Here is a 19,582-nt window from a genome sequence, read left to right on the forward strand (position 1 = left end):
CCCCTCCTCCTCCCTCTCCCCCTCCCCCTCCCCTCACCATCTTCCTCTTCCCCTCCTCCTCCTCTTCCTCCTCCTTTTCTTCTTTAGCATCTTTGAAACTTAATAAGAAACGTGGTCATTTTAAATGCTACAAGCAGCTTCGGTTGTGAATAAGAGGTTATCTTCCTGACACATGCCCACCCCTTCCTCAGACCTTATTTCATAAATGCATCTCTGAGATGGCACTGTTCTGAGGAAGGCTTGGAGTTTGGAACCCTCCTGTCCCTTGAAATGCCTCTTCTGGGAGTCTGCAGTCCACAGAAAGAATTCTCAAGCTTCTAGAGGGATTGTTCATAAACCTCACAGTCAATCTCAGACTTTGATGAGGGAAGGCCAGTGCTTCGGGCGGGCGGGCGGTCGAAGAGCACATGGCCTTTCTGCATTCCTCCTGCGGCAGCAGGGCTCTAGATAACTTTTTCCATGTAGCTGTCCAACCCTGTCCCTGCAAGACCTGTTCTTTTTTTTTTTTTTTTTTTTTTTAAACAAGTCAGTAAACTAACTAGAAGTTCTGTCAAGTCTGGTGTCTCTATATAAATGGGTACAAATTTAACTTGACACGTTAATTTCTTTCTAGAAAACAATTTATATTCATAGAATATCTGAGTTGGATGGCCTTAATGGTCGCCCTGCACAGACCAAGCTCATGCCTTGGCCAAGTCACTTCTAAAGAAGCCTGTTTTCCTGAGCCGCCATGATGATGCTCTGGAGTCAGACCCTTTGTGCCTTTTGTACTCCATCCCCCTGGGACAGTTGGGTCTAGCACTGTCTCATCTGCCTGGGTAGTGTAGGTAGATTCTCCAAGATAAGGGGAGTAGAGACTAAATAAGGATGTGGTTTAGTGCTGGATTCCTGGGATCAAAAATTAAATCCTTTATTAAGTAAAATGTTTGGTATGGTTAACTCTATATTTCAGTTTTCTTTTTATTGTGGCAAAATGCTCTGACAAACGCCACTCCAGGGAGAATGGGCTTATTCTGACTCACATTCATCCCCATGATGGGTAGGGAAGTCACGGTAGTGGAAGCTTTAGGGAGTTGGCCCTTTTGCATTCCAAGGAGCTAGAAGGAAACACTTGCCTGCTGATGATTAACTTGCTTTCAGCACTTAGGATGCTCCTGTCCTCTGGATGATCACCCCACTGCAATTAATGCAACCAAGACACCACCACCACCACCACACTTAGGCACACCTCCCAGGCGATCCTAGAGTCTGTCAAAATGACAACACACACCATCCCAGGCTCTGTCCATCTGAAGGGACTGGGTAAAGCTTGAATTCAGCCAATTGAATTTTAGAGTCCACACAGCACACTGCTAGAATATTTTCACAAACCCAAGAAGGAACTGGGACAAAATGTCCATTTCAAGAGGGAGATTAGAATAGATCCTTAGCATGGAGAACTAGAAACTGATTTATTTTGGTCACCCAATAGCTATAGTGATCTATATCTGTATTTCCCTGTTCTTTCTAGAAAGCCCAGCATTGGTAGTTTCACTTTAAATAGATGCAGAACCAAAAAGTTGCTGTGCCAGCCACCCGTGAAATAGGATGATGCCAATCACGGCTCTAGAAGAGCAGCAAGCACAGGATGGGGGCAGGAGCTAGAAATGACAGAGAAGGACACAGAGGCCGAGAGGCTGAGGACAAATGAAGAGGAGAAACCCAGCAGAGAACGGCAAGGGGAGAGCAGGAGGGGTGTGGTCTCATAGCGTCAGTGTCCGGGACACGGGATAAGGCCTCGCCAGTGAGAAAGCTCCCATCTGCTCAGTGACAAGAAAGTTCAGAGTCGAGTCCGCTGCAGACAGAGACGGACGAGAGAGATGTGATATGCAATGAAGGCCTGATAGAGGCTAGGTCAAACCAGTGCCAAGATCTCATAACACACAGCTCCCCATAGCCAGTCTGTCTTCCCAGACCTTCTGTGTAAGTCAGTGACATACAGTGTGCACAGGGACAGGCAGAGGTAGTTCATTCACTAAAGTGTTCATGTTGTCAACCTGGGATCATTCACCCAGCCCCTATTACTTATCTGTCCATCCATCCATCCATTCATCCATCCATCCATCCATCCATCCATCCATCCATCCATCCATCCATCTATACATCCATCTATGCATCCATCCATGTATCCATCTATACATCCATCCATGTATCCATCATCCATGCATTCATCCACACATTCATCCATGCATCCAGGCATCCATGCATCCATCGATCCATCCATCCATCCACTCATTTATTTTTCTGTGCATGTGTGTTGTATATGTTTCTGTGTTTGCATGACCATAAAAGTGCACACTTATGTATGGAGGGTTAACACAGATACTGCGAGTCTTCCTTAGTCACTGCTGTCCTTACTCGTGAATTTGAGCTCACCACTATGACTAGTCAAGCTGGCCATCTTGCCCTAGGGATCCCTTGTGTGTGCCCTTCAAGCTTTGGAATTACAGTGTGGTGTGGTTACCATGCCTGCTCAACATTTACCTGGGTGCTGGAATTTGAACTCATCTATTCAAAGCAGTCACTCTGGCTACTGAGCCATTTCCCCAGCTCTCCTTACTTCCAACTACAATTTCTTAGCCATGGCTTTTTGGGAACCTAAAGTCCCCTTGACAACCAGCTTCTAAGAACTACATTTTAGAAGACAGGGTGCTTCCTGGAGGGCAAATATTTCTGATGCTGCAAGATTAAAGTGTGTAGAATTGTGGGTGAGGTGAAGAAATTAAAAATGCATGGCATGGTTCACAGAGAATCACAAGGATTTCTGATTTATCAAATTAAAAGACACATTTTTTTTTAATTGCAATCAGTGGGCTTTTGATTGACTTCAAGGGATTACTTTATTTGAACAAACATGAGTTCTCATGATGAAAAACAAGTCTTTCTCCCTCCTTTTAGAAGGGAATCTATTCCACAAATTTCCTTCAAGTAGGCAAAACCAAGAGCAGCTGCTTTGCCTGTGTGGAGTGTCAGGTTGCCTGTGTTGGGACTTGCTTCAGTTTTCTGTCCCTTCTGTCACCCACCATGATTTTTGCACCCAGACAAGTTCTCCCTCCTCTGGTAAGTCACGCGGGACAGTGGCCTAGAGGGAGGCCTCACTGACCTTAACTCTCCTGTGGTTTCCGTTCATTCTTTCATTCTTTCATCATTGCAGGACAGTATTTTTTTAAAGACCTCATGCTGGCAAACGGGGCTTGACTTACTAGAACATAACAACTTTTCGGAGTCTCTGGGTCTGTGATGTAAATTGCAGTTTGTTTTTAAGAGACTTTCACAACCCACTATGTAAATACACTTATTTGCATTATTTCCAAAACACTTGATTTGAAGCCACAGTCCTTCCAGCCTTACCTTCCGTGTGACACTAAGGATCTGCAGGCTTGAATTCCGGCATGCCACTTTGTCATCTTCCAACTTAGGGAGAGCTGGAACAACCTGGCCACCTGCTTCAGAGGGTTCCCGGCTCTCACACACTTGACCTTTGTTGAGTTAAACTGCAGGGAACCCAGGTGAGCTGAGCTTCTTGGGCTTTAGACTCAGTTTCCTAGGGGCATCCATCTATTGGCCGCTTCTCTTGCTTTCCTATGTTGGACAGCCCTCCTCCACCTGCTCCATTCTGACTTTCTGCTGGGGCCACAGGTGAGCGTCAGCAAAGTCAACACTTCGTGGTGACGCTGAGCTCCCACCCCGGATCACAGCTTCTGGGGCTGTTGATCCATCTACCTACCTACCCTTGCTTCAGGCTGTGGGGCTGGCCGCTGGACCATTTGGATTTTGCTTGACTTGGACTCCATTTTTAATGGAGGAGTTGGAGATGCCCCAGGACAGCTAAAACCAAAGAGAAGGAACACTTGAACCCCTTTTGAGCAAGCCCTCTGCCAGGTGTGCCAACTTGCTTTATATGTTTCTTCATACACACACACATGCATGCACTCACACACACACATACTGGGGATTAAACCAAGGGATTCATGCACACACGCTAGGCAAGCATTCTACCTACCACTGAACGGCATCCCAAACCTCTATTTATTGATTGATTGGTTGGTTGATTGATCGGGATTGGTCTCACTAGTCTGGAATGCACTGTGTAGCCCAGAGAGACCTTGAATTTTTGATCCTCTTGTCTCAGCCTCCCAAGAAGTTGGGATTACAGGCTCTCTCCACCCGGTTCAGTGTAATTATTCCTCTATGTAGCCTTTGATTGCTCCCTCTGTGATTATAATTCATTTTACCAACCACTTCTCCCCGTTTTTTTTCATCATTTAAAGCTTAAATAGAGACAATAAAGGGAAAGAATTTCAAAGAAGGGGGAGGGTCAGATACCATTCGTGCCCCAGGGAGCTCTGCCTTCCTCTGTCTTGCCTGTCAGTCAAGTTCTTGATCCAGCGCCAAAGAAACCTCTTAACCTTGAAGACAGTTTTCTGGGAGAGGATTTAATCTCACACCTAACATCATTATTCTTGGCAGCCCTGTCTCTCCATAGAGGTTAAAATTCCCTCTTGGGAGGTGAGACCTTAGCCCCAGAGATGTCTCAGAAAGGCCTGTAGTTGCCGTTTTATGATTGGCAGAAGAGCCAGCTCACCAGTTATAATTCCTGCTTTCTCATTTGCATAACTTTCTCACGCCGAGGTGATTGAGGGGAATGCTGGGTCGTCGCTCTCCTTCCATCTTTCCAATCTGGCTTCGTAGCTCAAGCGGACTGGAGCACGCTTTGCTTCCATTTTGGTTATCATCCTGAAGCGTGCTTCAAATGCCTTCACTTCGGGATTGCCCACCGTAGGTGCGCCCTGCCCCAAAGGCATCCCAATGGCTGTGACAACAGAATGTGCATATTTATCTAACAGGAAGGGGACAATTCGGGAGGTGAGGAGGTGCTTCCCTAAGAGCACAGCTTTCCACAAACTTAAAGGTCTGAGTTCAGCTCCCTGGCATCCATATAAAACCTGGGAGAGGCTGTGAGTGCCCATAACCTCGGCACTGACAGATGTAGAGACAGTTCCTAGGAACTTACAGGCTAGCAGCCTTGCCAAAAAACTTGTAAAGCCTGGAACTACACTCTACAACCTGCAGATGAGCAAACTCACCAATTAAAATTCTCATTTGCATAATTTTCTCAGAGCCCAATGCTCTGAGGTTTACTGAGAGACCCTGTCTGTGGGTGATAAGGTAGAGAGTGAGAGGGTGTTTCTCTTCTTCCCTGGAGGACGGTCTCCTCAGTCAGGCATACACCTGCATATGCTAGTCACCAAAGATAGATAGATAGATAGATAGATAGATAGATAGATAGATAGATCAATAGAAGTTTAAGAAAACTGTTGTGGTTTAGGTCGTAAAGCATGGCAGAAAACAAATTCCTCAAAACCTGGTGGAAAAGGTTCTAGAACTTTTATTTATTCATAAACGGCAAAAAAGCAAATAAATGGTAAAACAGGCCCGCACTCGTTCATTCACACACACACACACTCTCTCTCACTAACCTTTCCAGCCTGGCAGGCATAGCCTTAGCTCCTGGCAGCACGGCAGCACACAGGTAAAATTCGACTCGGTGTTCCTTGCTTCGGATCCTCTGAAGCTGAGCTGCGCAGTGCAGGCTTTGCTGTCTACACACCAATGTTTGAGTGAGCATCCAAGTGGGGTCCACACAGATTATTTCTCAACTCGAAGTTTCTCTGCCAGGCCCTTGGAAGGTGAGTGATTTTGCAGTGCTAGACTAGAGTTTAAAGCTAAATTCAGGCCATTACAATTAGGGTAAATAATCCACACATTATTTCATTGGCTTCTTTATCATTCGCATGGACACACACGCTCTCTATGGCCTGGTTTTTGTAGTTATCTAGGGCCATGGGTGGGCAACACCATGGACTAGGGCATTGGGAGTGACTTTTTCTTTATCACTCATGACCATTCTCTAAGGCTGGGTTTTCATTACTATCTGTAGCCATAGGAAGTGCAGCTGTGATGGCCTCAAGGCTGAAGCCACTGGCTGCTTTTACAGTATTGGGAAAAATGTCCTCTGAGGCCATATGTTCTTTACAGAAACCAAGGTGGGAGAACAATGTAGAGATGCCTGTGAAAGATATGTTTGATCAGTTAATGGTTCTTGATAAAAGTGGGGTCTACTTGTCGGGAGTAGCCTGCTCCGGCCTTTTGAATGTGTGGGGAAGTTACATAAGAGCCTGGGGCACCAGTAAGCCAACAAAATTTACCTTTTGGCTTCCTGTTGAATGACTTTTAAAAGTAGCATATATTTAGTTTGGAAAAGGCTAGAAACTGTGTTAGTTTTAGATGAACTATTCTCACTTATTCTGGCTACATCAATACTTTTTAAATATTCTTAAATGAATATATNCATGTTAGGTATGAGAAAAACCCAGCCTGTGTTAGGACACCATCTTGGGCAGCCTCACAAAAGCATGTGTCATATAGCCACAATTAGAATAAAAGTGTTGAAGTTCTAGAATGCCCGGATCCCTCTGTGGTCTTTACAGGTAACTCTCGCCCCATCCCCACCCCCCACCCCCGAGCCATCTCTGATCCTTGGCAAGCTGAGGCCTGCTTTCTGTTCACACAGTGGGCCTTCCTGGGATGTCACAGAAACTCAGTCACTTGCACATTCTATGGCTGTGGATTCTCACTCTCTTACCTCCTGAGAACCACATCTACTACAGGAGATTGCTGCCTGTGCTGACTAAATGTGCCAAAGCATGTTTATCCACACACAGGGGTAAGGACATCTGGGTGGTGTCTACATTTTTGGCAGCTATGAACAGAGAGGCTCCAAGCACCCATATTCAGGTTTATGTGTGAGCCTACATCTTCCTTTGTGCACACATTTAGGAGCGGCTCCCACCCCTAACTATGTGACTGTTGGCCTGTAATAAGTGAATGTTTGGTTTCATGTTTCAAGAAAAATACGTTGCCAAGCTATTTTCCAAAGTCATTGTCCTGTTTTGTGCCCGCAACAGCAGCGTGTGAGAGTTCCAGCGTCTCTGGAAGTACTCGCCAACGCTTGGCATTGTCTTTTCTAGAGCGTTTAGCCATTTTAGTTTGCGTCGAGCTGAATCTCACTGTTGCTTTTTCTTGCATAATATTGAGCATATTTTTATTGAACTGGTAAGTTTTTAACCCTGTCTCAACTGTATAGAGCCAGGTCTCTGGGGCTCTCCAGGGGACATGTGCCATGCCTAGAGACTTCTTGGTATCTCAGTTGGGTGTGTCCTTCTACTAGCTTCTAGGGGTCAGAGGTCATGGATGGTTCTATCCACCTCATAGAGTGAAGAACAGACCCGCCCCACCCCCCACCCCCGCAATGGAATTACCTGCCTCAACACCTCTACGATACTTACTCATCAAGGTGCTAGAGTGTTATCAGGAAAATTGAAAGCAAAGGCCAGTGTGAAGGTCGCAGAGGCTCCGTGTGATATACACCATTTGTGTGGAATAAAGAAAGTGGGCCTAGGTTCCGACTCAGCCCTGAGAACACACACACAAGTAACACTATACAGGTTGTATTTAAGAACGTATGTGCATGTACATATAGGCATGTGACAGTGAATGGGAAAAGAGACCATGAATTTGAAAGAGAGCAGGGGAGGGTATACGAGAGGCTTGGATAGCGGATAGGGAAGGAGGAAATGATGTTCTTATATTATAATCTCAGGAAACAAAAGGGGTAATAATAACAACGGCTCCAGGAGACAGTCCTCTAAGCCTCCCCACATGTATGGGTGAGACCCAGGCAATCACAGCTTGGGTATTTGCCCACCACATCTGTGAGTAAATGTCACCTCCCTGAGGCTTTCCTGTGCAGACACCTTGGCTTACTGATGATCCCAAAGCTAGCTACGTTTGCCTCTAACCCCTGTCCCGGCAGGCCTCTGCATCTGCTGTAAAATACTCTTATTTTACTACTATTTTAATACTCAGTTGTGTGACTATTTTAATACTCAGTTGTGTGGGCATTTAGGGCTCTCATGGGATTTACCTTCTAAGTACCTGTGAGCACCATCCTGCTGTCCAGCAACATAAGGAAATCATTCATGATCAACTATGGGTGTACCAAAGGCCTATATGGATTTAAGCACCCAAGCGTTGGGGCTGGTGAGCTGGCTCAGTGGTTAAGAGCACCGACTGCTCTTCCAAAGGTCATGAGTTCAAATCCCAGCCACCACATGGTGGCTCACAACCATCCATAACAAAATCTGATGCTCTCCTCTGGAGTGTCTGAAGACACACTACAGTGTACTTATTTATAATAAAGTAAATAAATAAATAAATAAATAAATAAATAAATAAATAAAAAGAACCCAAGCGTCTAAACACCAAAAATAATTTTTTTCTCTCTTAAACCATTTATTTCTCCCGACCGGAAGGTGGGCATAGCTACGGGTGGATAAACACAGAACACTGTGTGCAGCAAGGCTCGAAGAACAGTGGTGCAAGTAAGTGAGGCAGAGACTTAAGCGAAGGTGGAACCGTTCCAGCCCACGTTGGCTGTGTTCATGTCATAATAGTTGATGCAGACCCAGTCCCGGCTGATGTGCAGGTGATCAGACAGCAGGCCACACAGCAGCTTGATGTAGTGGTGGTTCTGGGCACCAGGGATCTTGCTGATGCTGTGCAGGCTGCAGAGGGTACAGGGGTCATTCGTGCCGCTAAAACTCATGAGCTGGTCCGGGACCATGCACACTGCAATGTACTGTGTGGGCTTGCCGGTGGCCTGCAACAGCTGCTGGGTGAGGTCGGAGAGAAACCCCTCTGGCACCGAGGCTCGGGGAACATTGGTGTTCATGATGAACATAGGCATGGTGGCGGAAAGACTGTGAGCAAGGACCAGAGGACGGTGCAGAGCACGGTGTGACCCAAGTCAGGGTCACCTGAGCTGTGTGACCCCCCAGAAATAAATTTTACGATGCAATCAACAGACAGATGTGGTCCCTCTTAGGAGACTGTGACTTCCTTTAAAGACTGCTTGTAACTCATTTTAAGATTTAGATTTAGCTTCATGCAGAAACAGAGCCATCCCTGGTTTATGGGGCCCAGAAGTTTACCTTCAGAATGGATGTGGGAAGAGCAAGGAGAGGCTGGGGGATGGCTCTCTCTGTAAAGTGCTTAGCATACAAGTATGAGGATTGGAGTTCAAATCCCCAGAATCCATTTAAAAGCTAGAAGCTAGTGGAGCTTGCCTGTAATCCAGGCTCTGAGGAAGTGGAGACAGGCAGATCGGGGTGGAGCGTGGGGGTGGGTGGGGGAGGCTCACTCGATCACCAATCTAGCTGAACCAGCTAGCTCCAGGTTCAGCGAGAGACCCTGTCTCGATAATAAGATGGACAGTGACTGAGAAAGACCACACACATGTCCATGTGCTCGTGTGCACACACACACATTCATGTACACATGCACACAGCCATGCACACTCAGTGTGGGGGTGCACACAAGGAGGCAGAAAATAACAAGTGACCCCTCGCTTACGAAAGCCAAATACTGCCCGGCATCATTCTCCTTATAATTATCAGTTGTGCAAAGAATAGCTTCACTCAAGGGCAGCTGTGTGGCTGTTCCTCTCAGCTCTCTGCCAGAGGCTTTGGTAGACACAGAAGAGGCTCAGGCTATGGCTCCCACGCTCCTGGAGTCCATCTTGGCACAGAGATACCCTGGAGGGTCTCCTGTAACCTCGGAGCCATCAGTCAGCTGGTGGTTCATAAGCCTGGACTACTAGTTCCTTGTAGGGCCACACCCCTCATGCTGACACCCCTCACACTGACACCCACCCACCCACCCACACCCACACACACACACACAGAGGAAGCCCTAAACGCTCTGTCGAGTGATTCTCAGTCTTTCCGTGGTAAATGACATTTTTCCAAATCCCAAGCCTACTGCTGACCGATGCTCTGGCAAAGCACACGAAATGATGTGTGCATACAGCAGCGGTGCCGAACCCTTGTGCAACATTTTAAATGCTTTCCTCCAACTCCTGCGGCTATCTCCCTGTTGACTAATAACAACAGCACACCCTCTAGAGCAGCCTTGGTCACAGACCACACGTTAGCCATGAGGAAGAAGTGGGTGTGTCGTCTCTACAGTGACTGAGCCCACAGTTCACACTCAGTTGGGTAGCCAAGTCCTGGGACCATGCAGTCATGCTATCGAAGAAGTTACAAGCCCCACCCACATGGGCTGTTGCTGCCCCTCATCTTCTTCCTTCAGATCTGCTCACTCACTGGATCAGTGAAGAAATCAATCAAGGCAGAAAGGGGAGAGCCAGTAAAGGCGGATGCAGAGCTCTGGAGTGACTGAGACCCACACAGGATGCATCGGCAAGGGTGCGGCCCTGCTTACCTAGGGTCCAATTGACTCATCCAGGCTATCCTGCTTGCCCCTCTGTGAGCTGAGCCTCACTGGCTGGATTCTCACACCTCCCATGATTGTCACTGGGTGGAACCTGCTACATAGCATCCCAGTCAGGCCAGTGCTTCTTTAATTAGCAAGCTCACTGAGGTATGGCTCATGGGAACGGTCATCTCCTCCCCACCACAGCCACAGTTCTGGCAGCCCTGGTCACCAGAAGGTGGCCAGGTGAGATTACCCTTGCCATTCTGTGGCCAGCTGCAAACCAGCGACCTAGAGAGGAGTCGCCGCCTATCCACAAGCAGCCCTGGGGAGCCATCTCTCCATGCAAAGCATTTCAAGGCACAGAGGGAACTGTCATGGTGAGAATTCTGCCATAACTCAGGGTGAAACTTCATTACAAGGAGCAACTTAGAAGGATGGGGAGGGCAGTGTTGATCAACTCCACAGTGTGTGTGTGTGGAGAGAGAGGGAGAGAGAGAGAGAGAGAGAGAGAGAGAGAGAGAGAGAGACAGAGACAGAGACAGAGAGAGAGAGAGAGACAGAGNAGAGAGAGAGAGAGAGAGAGAGACAGAGACAGAGAGAGAGAGAACACAACAGAAGTTCGCTTCCTATCCTCAACCTCGTGATCAGTGCTGACATTGCAGTGCAGGACATACTGCAGGAATTCTCAGTGATTCATGACTTAACTGCTCTCATGGAAGAACATGGATGGAGAGAAGCACTCTGTGTGTTTCGGTCGCTGCTGTGGTATTTTTAGCACTGGTTTCAGTGTTATGGTTTTTGATTACTCAGTAAGACAGGAAATTAATTTGACTCAAGATGAAGCTGTCACACCAAGGTCGAGAGCTTTGTGTCTTCCTTCCTTCCTTCCTTCCTTCCTTCCTGACATTTTGACATAAGCCTCTGAGAAATCAATAGTAAAGTTGAGCTATAGTGACCAGAACCACCCTCAGCTCATCTTCCTACCCTCTTCTGAGTTCCGTCCGACCGACTTCACATTGAAGTCCTCTTTCTAAAATATTCTTTGGGCAAGAGAGGCAGCCCACTGGGTCAGAGGGGCTGCTCTGCAAGCATGAAGGTCTGAGTCTGTGTGTCCAGATCACACATCAAACCCCAAGCATGGCTTCGTTCGCCTGTAAACCCAGCAGTGCCTGGGCAGAGAGAGACTTGCAGTTCTGGATAACTTGCTCTCCCATCATCTAGCCAAAAGGACGGGAGCTTGCTTCCAGCTGCCAATTAAGTGAGAGATCTCGTATCAAAAAAAGAGATGAAGAACAGAGGAAGGCACATAGCATCCTGTTCTGACCTCCATAGTAACATGTAACACACACACACACACATGTACACATACACACTCCTCACATACACACCACACACACACACACACACACCACAGCACACACACATGTACCCATATACACTCCTCACACATATACACACACACACCACACACATACATACACACACCACACACACACCACAAATGTACACCCACCATACACCACACACACACACACACACACACACACACGTACACATACACACTCCTCATACATACCACATGTAAACACACACCACAAACACCACACACACATGTACACATACACACTCCTCACATACACACCACACACGCACACACATACATACACCACACACCATACATACCACATACACACCATACATATACACATACCACATATACCACACACACACCACACATACCACACACACACACATATACACTCCTCACACACACCACACACATACATACACACACACACACCACATGTACGCACACACATACACTCCTCACACAGCTCTTTTTTGCTCAGAAATCTGCAAAGGTAATCAATACCATATCTTGGAGAGTCGGCCTTGTAAAAGAGGAGGCCTCTCAGGTGTATCATTCTGTCCCTTTACTTATAAAGGGTCCTGAAAAGATGGTTTATTAGCCAACAAGTAATACAAACAGTAGCTTCGATCTCAGATCTGGTGGGTGACTTATTTCTGATTTGTCTGTCTTGGTTCCTCTGATAAACTCTCAGCACAATTTGACCCCCACCCCTGCAGACCACTGGTCTCCAAATTCCATGTTGGTTCTACACAGAGATCTTCCTGGCTCCACGTGCTTGCTGTACCCCAGTTCTCCACTACTGAAGTTTAGAGAGAAGCAGATGGCATAACCCAGGGAAGATCAGATAGAAGACATTTCAGGGAAAGGCAGTGGCGTTTGTTTTATTTTGCTGATGTGGGGGAAGGGGAGTAGTGTTTTGTCCATGTACCTGTGAAGGCGCTCACACACAATTGTGTAAGCCAGAGATCTGCCTCGGGTGTCTTCTTCAAACACTCTCTTATTTTTGCACTCAGGCTCTCTTACTGAAGCTGGGCGTTACTGACCCACTTAGACTGCTAGTCCTAGAGGACCTTTACGTCCCCAGCTCGGAGTCTTCAGGTGTGTGCCACTGTGTCCAGTTTCTAATATGGGTGCTGGGGCTCTGAATCAAGTCTCCACACTTGGGCACTATCTTATCGACTCAGCTATCTCCCCAGACCAGGACTGTCTGTTTAAATTAATTTATTGAGTGTATATGGAGGGAGGGAACACATTCCATGGCATGAATGTGGAGGTCAGAAGACAACTTAACTTGTAAGCATTGGTTCTCCCCTTCTCCTACGTGGATTCAGATACCAGACTCAGGACCTTTGCCTTTGACGGCAGCACCTTAACCTGCAGAGCCATCTCCCCTAAGCCAGCCCCAGGTGAGTTTTAATGCACATAGGAGACACTGAGGACATGACCCATCACTGTACCAAGATGGGCAAGATACAAGAGTCAGAAAGGAAAGGATGGAAACTTCTGACACCTTTAATGGCAGGGGCTGTCTTGGCTTTCCCCCTACTATATGTGCATGTCTGTCTTCCCTGGTAAGGAAGCTCTCTGGCTTCACAGCTATGATTCATTGCTCAGGTCCACAGCAGCCATGGTCTCCTAGTTACAACGGATACACAATAACAAGGGCTCAAAGTCTGCAGCTTGGGCTTTTACCGACTGAGCATCTACACTCACGGTACTGTGTTCAACAATGACACCGCTCCACCCGCCATCATGGTCTCCTGGTTTTCTGTGTCTGAAATATATTTGGGCTTAGAGCTAGAGCATCCTGAATGCTCCCTCTCCATCCTGAGACATATTTGAGCGGACTTGCTGCTGTCAGCGTTTGCTTTGAGGAGTCCTTTCCTCCTATCTTTGTTGATTCAACTTTATTTGGTTTAATATGTAAATGCTCGACCAGAGACTCCGTGTGGTGCTTCTTTGCTGCCTCACTGAACCATTCTAAACGGGCAGCCATGGTTGATTTTGGCTTGACTGATTGCTGGTGAAGGTTAGGGATTATGTGGAGCAGGGATGAGTCAGTGAGAGAGTTTTACATGGAGATCCTGTAAGGTCATGCCTTTGACATCCATTCATGACAAAAAGTCCCCACGTGATTCAAAAGCCTCAAGCTATCCAAGGGCATATACCCAGATGGCAGCCTTGGGAAGCCCCAGAGGGAAGGCACAGCATCTGGGATGCCACTCAGCAGAAACCTGTCCCCGGGGCTTTGACCTTGATAGAGTAGTGGCTGATGAAGGAGTTTTGAGAAGCAGTACCTGAAAAATAAATTGCCCGAGACAGTGTTGCTTCCTCCTCTGTGGGAGAGGCTGCAGAAGGAAGGAAAGGGGTAGACCTTCCTCTGAGGTCAAGGCAGCTCTGCACACAGGCTGCCTCTCTGGTGCAAAGAGGGCAATGTTTTTTGGAGGAGCCTGGCAACAGAACAGCAGCCGGGATGCTTTCTCCATGGAGGAGAGATAAGAACAATATGACTCATTAAATAAATCGTTCTGAGAAAAAGCCTCTAGTTAACACACAGTCTATTTGTTCCACTTTTAAATTATATTTATCAGCCATAAAATCATTCACAAACTATTTACAGAATTGGCCATAGCCTGTAAACCCATGGCCCATAGACAAGCTACTCTTTGAGTCTAAGACAAATATCTTAAAATTCCCAAGAAATTCTGATGCGGTTTGTTGCACGAAGTGTTCTTTCTCCTCTTTCCATTCTGTGAGATGGCTCACTAGTCGTCTCTGGGATGCTCTGCCAATGCCTTGTGCTAGCACGGCCTGGTGGTTTGTGCTGATTAGGAGGAATGGTTCCCAGGAAGGGAACTTAGCCCAGGAGCCTGGGGCTGCTGAAATGTCTACCATTGGGTCCAGTGGATGCTCAGACTTCTCAAGTCACCTCACCAGACAGAAGGGAGTGGACCGTAGATGGAGACTGGGTTAAATCTCTTCCCTTTGGATGTTGAAGACAGCTTTCTGACCTCATGATGCAGTTAGAGGAGGGTGGCATCCATCTACAGCATCTGTTCTCACCTAGACTAACTACGTCTATGAAATCTCCAGTCCAGAAATAAACTAGAGTACTGAGAGATTAAATGCCCAGCCTGAACCGCAGCCAGATCCAGCCATTCCAGGCTACATTTCATTCGCTTTTCTTTGTCTCCTTACACAGAAGCTATAGAAAGTCTTATTTATTGATCACCTATTACACACAAGGCAGGGTGCTGGATGCAAGGGTAGCGAGAAGCATTGGACGTGGTTGACCAGTTGTCTATTGCTGCATAATAAACCACCATTGTTGACTTGCTTGGGATTCTATGGTAGGTCATGGCTGGGTTAAGGTTTCTCCTGATGTTTATGCCCCAGAACTCATTAATCTGGCATTTCTCTGGGGGCTAATATGTCCTCACACATCAGCAGGTTGGTGTCAGCTGTCAACTGGGTCAGGTGATTCCTCACAGGGAGGCAATATTTTGAAATGGCCAGCCTCAATACACAAGTACTTTTCAAGCTCCATGGATTATGTTTGATGGTGTCCTATTGTCCTAAGCAAGTCACATACTGGACCCAGAATCACCACGGAAGAAGTCACCAAGGGTGTGGGCGTACAATGAATATGGTACTCTCTCAACCACAGTCTCACAAAAAGACAGGTTATGTGCATTCAAATGAAAATTACAACACAAAGCTTGCTCCTGCATTCCAAAGTCCCAGGCCTGGACTTTTCTCTGTCCTCATCAGTCTGGTTCCCATGTCCTGGCAGCTCCTTGGTTCCCAGCAAGTTTTGATGACTCCAAGCATTCTAGAGATGTGAACTCAGCCTGGGACTGCTTTGCTCCTGAGCCAGCAGCTCTCAGTTGTTTGTTTTGTGTTCCTGGATAGCTTAAAAATATAGTAAAATAAAATATGTACCTGATAAAAGATGTATAAATACTGCATAGAATAAACATCTAAAAATAAAGGTCCTGCTGCCCCATTTTATCATCTACCCCATGGATTTTTATTTTTTCTTTTTTTTCTTCTGAAGACATCGCAGGGATATCTGAGCTCTCAAGTCCTTCTCATTTCCTGCTCAAAACTTCAAAGCTACAGGATGTCTTTGGGTCTGAAAAGCAGAAGGGATGGCGTGGGCTGTCCAGCGGCTGTAATATTCTACGGTCTTCTCCTTAATCCCTCCCCAGCTGTCTGTGGCACTGGGATTTGTTAACTCTGTCACCTCCTTCCCACTGGGACTGGTTCTGTTAGCTGGTGCTGATGGTTGTGCTGTCCTTAGCCAGCTCTGTGCATAAAGTTACAAGGTAGGTGACCCCAGAACTGTAGCAGACAGTGAGCTGATACATGGAAAGTATCATGAAGTCCTGGTACCTGCTACCGAGGGATAAATTTTCATCTCATACCCTAATCAAGATACATTTGCCTATCAAATAAGCAGTATTCATATGTTCTCATCACACCGTCTGTGACCACATGGAAGAGTTAAACACTGCACTCTAGAGCAAGCAGACAGGGGACAGGTGTGTGAGACCACATGCCCAGGTGGCACACAGCAGGGACAGGCAGGCAGACACTGCAAGAGCCGCCTCTGTGTGGAGAATGTCCTTAAGACAGCCTGGGAACAAGGGCAGTATCCAATGAGCATCTTCCCTTCAGGACTAGGCCGCAGAGGATCACGTGTCGTGCCTGTGGGCCTGGACAGTACCAGTGCCCTCTCTCAGGCATGCTTATTAGATCTTACTCGACCAACCCTTGCTCAGGGATTTCAATACCTGATCATTACCTCAATAGAGCAGGTTACCCAGAGTAGAAACACACAGCGCCAAGGCACAAGTCGCTTTTCAGCCCCTTGTGTGAACTGCAGTGCTCATGGCAACGGCTCAGTGCCTCGGAGCAGATACATGTCTTCTGGAAACCCCAAGCTACAGGCCTCGTTTCCCCACGTCTGCCCAGGCTCTCTCCAGGCCTAGCTGTGGAGGGCAGAAGGGCCCTGTCACTGTCCTCTGTTGACGCTAAAAGGGCGTTATTTATGCCTGTTCTCGGGACAGACCAACCTCCTGGTAATGCCTGCGTGCACCCTTTCTAGGAAGCTCCTCACCATTCCATGGAGGAAAAACAAAAAAACAAACAAACAAAAAAAACCCAAAAAACAAAAAATAACTTTTGGTGTTTCAGAGTGTCCCTTCCCCAACCCTCTACCTCTGTTTCTCCCTGGATTTTCCACTCTCTTTTTGAATTGGTATTCCAAGTCCTATCATCTCTTTGAATCCTTCCTTTTGTTTCTGGGAGAATTTCTTTTGTTTTTTTTTTAAGATTTATTTATTTACTATATGTAAGTACACTGTAGCTGTCCTCAAACACCCCAGAAGAGAGCATCAGGTCTCATTATGGATGGTTATGAGCCACCATGTGGTTGCTGGGATTTGAACTCGTGACCTTCGGAAGAGCAGGTGGCACTCTTAACCGCTGAGCCATCTCCCCATCCCTTTGGGAGAATTTGTTAACTTCCCTTCCCCCTATGGAGTGAAAAATCCTCCTCTCCCCTCTTCCCCTGAGGCTTGTAGTTAGACAACCTGGCTTTCATTTTCTCCTGATGCCAGGCTTGCTTCTCAGGCTGCCATATCCTCTGCGATCCTACTGACACCCTAAGGTGTCCTGAATCTCCTTGGCTAGCGCGGATTGCCAATGGAACACACATTAGAATCACTGAGAAGAGAATCTCCGTGAAGGATTGTCTACATAAGGCTGGCCTACGTAGGATTCTCACTAAAGTAATTGATATGGGAAGAGCCAGCCCACTGTGGGCAGCGCTGTTCTTTAGGAGGGGTCCTGAATTGTGTAAGAGTGAAGAAGTCAAGCTAGGTATACGTATGCAAGCGCATGCATTTAGTACTCTGTGCTCTCGACTGTCTGGTAGACTACTTGCCTCAACCTGCTCCTGTCATGACTGCCTGTAATCTGGGAGTATAAGCGAAAGTGAACCCTTTCTCCTCTCAGCTGTGTTTTGTGTGGGATTATATCACCCTTTAACAACAAAAAAGAAACTAGAGCAGACTCTTTCTTAATTTTTTCCAATTAATTTTAAATTGACAGATAAAATTGTAGGTACTTATTATTCAGAACATGATGTTTTGAGCTCTGCACGCTCTGAAGAATAGCTACGTGCACCTAATTAACACATGCAATGTCTCCCGTAATCATCATTGTGGGGCGGGGAGCATTGTTTTCTCCGAGAACAACCTATTATCCTGCTGTTGCCACCGTGAGACACAACAGTGCTCTCACAATTTATGTTTCTCGTCTACCTGTTATTTTGTGCCCTTTGAGCAATGTCCAATCGTCTTTTAGAAGGAAGGGCCCTTTCGTGTCCAGTGCACTCTGTCTGCACTGAAAGGTACAGTGATGGATTACATGTTTTCGTCCTTTCCACAGTTGGGAGCTATTACCTCTTCAAAGTGATGTGTCGCCTGTTTGAATAGCTTGTATGCAAGCAAAAGATTCCGCTGTAATTTAGCTCTGCCAGGTCAGAGACCCACCAGCTTCCACTGAGCGTCAGGTGGTGGTGATTGGAGGTGGGGGAAGGGAAGGAGGGGACAGAACCTTGGGTCCTTGAGCAGGAGGGCCTGATCATGTTTACAGAAGTAAACACACTTTACCCGAAGCAGCTGTCCTCTGATCCAGTTCCCACTGTGTTCCCACAGGGCTTGTGGCCCTGTCTCACATAGCTCTCCACTCCAGGTGATGGAGCTGGAGATGCTGGAGTGATGGAGCTGGAGATGCTGGAGCTGGAGCTGATGGTCTGCTGCTTATGCTGAAGTGTTGGAGGAGTCTCAGTGCATTTGTGCTCCTCGATTTCCTTGGCCCTTGCTACTCCACCTGCTCTTATCTCTCTAGCTCTGCTTCCCAGATTTAATGGATTTAGATAAGGGACTATCGTTAAATATTATTTGAGATTGTCCTAGAAAGTTTGAGTACTAAAAGTTTAGATTCTGTTATGATTCTGAGAGATGGCAGATTCTTTAAGAGGGAGGCCTGGTGTGAGGTGATTTCGTCATTGGGGATGCTGTCCTCTCATGACCTCAGTTAGCTCTCCCAAGAGCAAACTGGTGTGAATTCCTCTGGCTTCTCACAGATGCTCCTATTGTCACTTGCCACGTGGGATGTGGCCAAAAGAACCTCCCCAGAGCCAAGCACCAGACCTGTGCACTTGTAGAACAGTGAGTTAATTTTGACCAGCGATATGGTGAACTGGATGAATCTCCAAGCCATGATCTCACTACTAAAGGCACATGCTTAACTGTAGGCATTGGCACAGCGAGAGGAATTCAGTTGTTCCTGAATCATAGAGGGGTGAGGCAGAGTGAAGGAACAAGAAAGATGACATCTCAGGTGGAGGACACCTACCTACCACTCAGCACTGTCAGCCAAGTTCACGACCTTCACAGCTTCAGTGCAGGCAGGTAACTCTTCCTGGTCTCTGAAGTGGAAACTTTAATGATTCTTTGGAAAGTCAGCTGTGTTGGATGGACAAACACATGCAGGAGTGTTTTCCTGAAGTCCACACAAATGAAAGACTAAGGCAGACTTGTGAAGGAATGTTTCACTGAAGCAGACACAGGAGAGAGGATGTTCTGCTAAAGTAAAGATGTGAAAGGATACGTGTTGAAGGATTCTTTGCTAACAGTGTGTATTGATCCGCCTTACGTTGTGTATTTGAGCTCCATTTGTCGGGACTTCGAGGACTCGGGCTAATCTAGATACATGTGCTAAGACAAGACCCATGCTAAGGCAAGGCACATGGAAGACATG

At 46.9% G+C, this 19,582-nt stretch overlaps 1 protein-coding gene and 1 pseudogene across 5 annotated transcripts in view; one reads left to right on the forward strand and one right to left on the reverse strand.

Moving 5' to 3' along the window:
• Positions 1–19,582, forward strand: part of Adrb1 (adrenoceptor beta 1) — a 65,575-nt gene that overhangs the window by 24,156 nt on the left and 21,837 nt on the right. The gene's annotated exons all lie outside the window — the stretch shown is intronic.
• Positions 8,501–8,848, reverse strand: LOC110285632 (annotated as a pseudogene).

Source organism: Mus caroli, chromosome 19 (genome assembly GCF_900094665.2).
Source record: "Mus caroli chromosome 19, CAROLI_EIJ_v1.1, whole genome shotgun sequence".
NCBI lineage: Eukaryota > Metazoa > Chordata > Mammalia > Rodentia > Muridae > Mus > Mus caroli.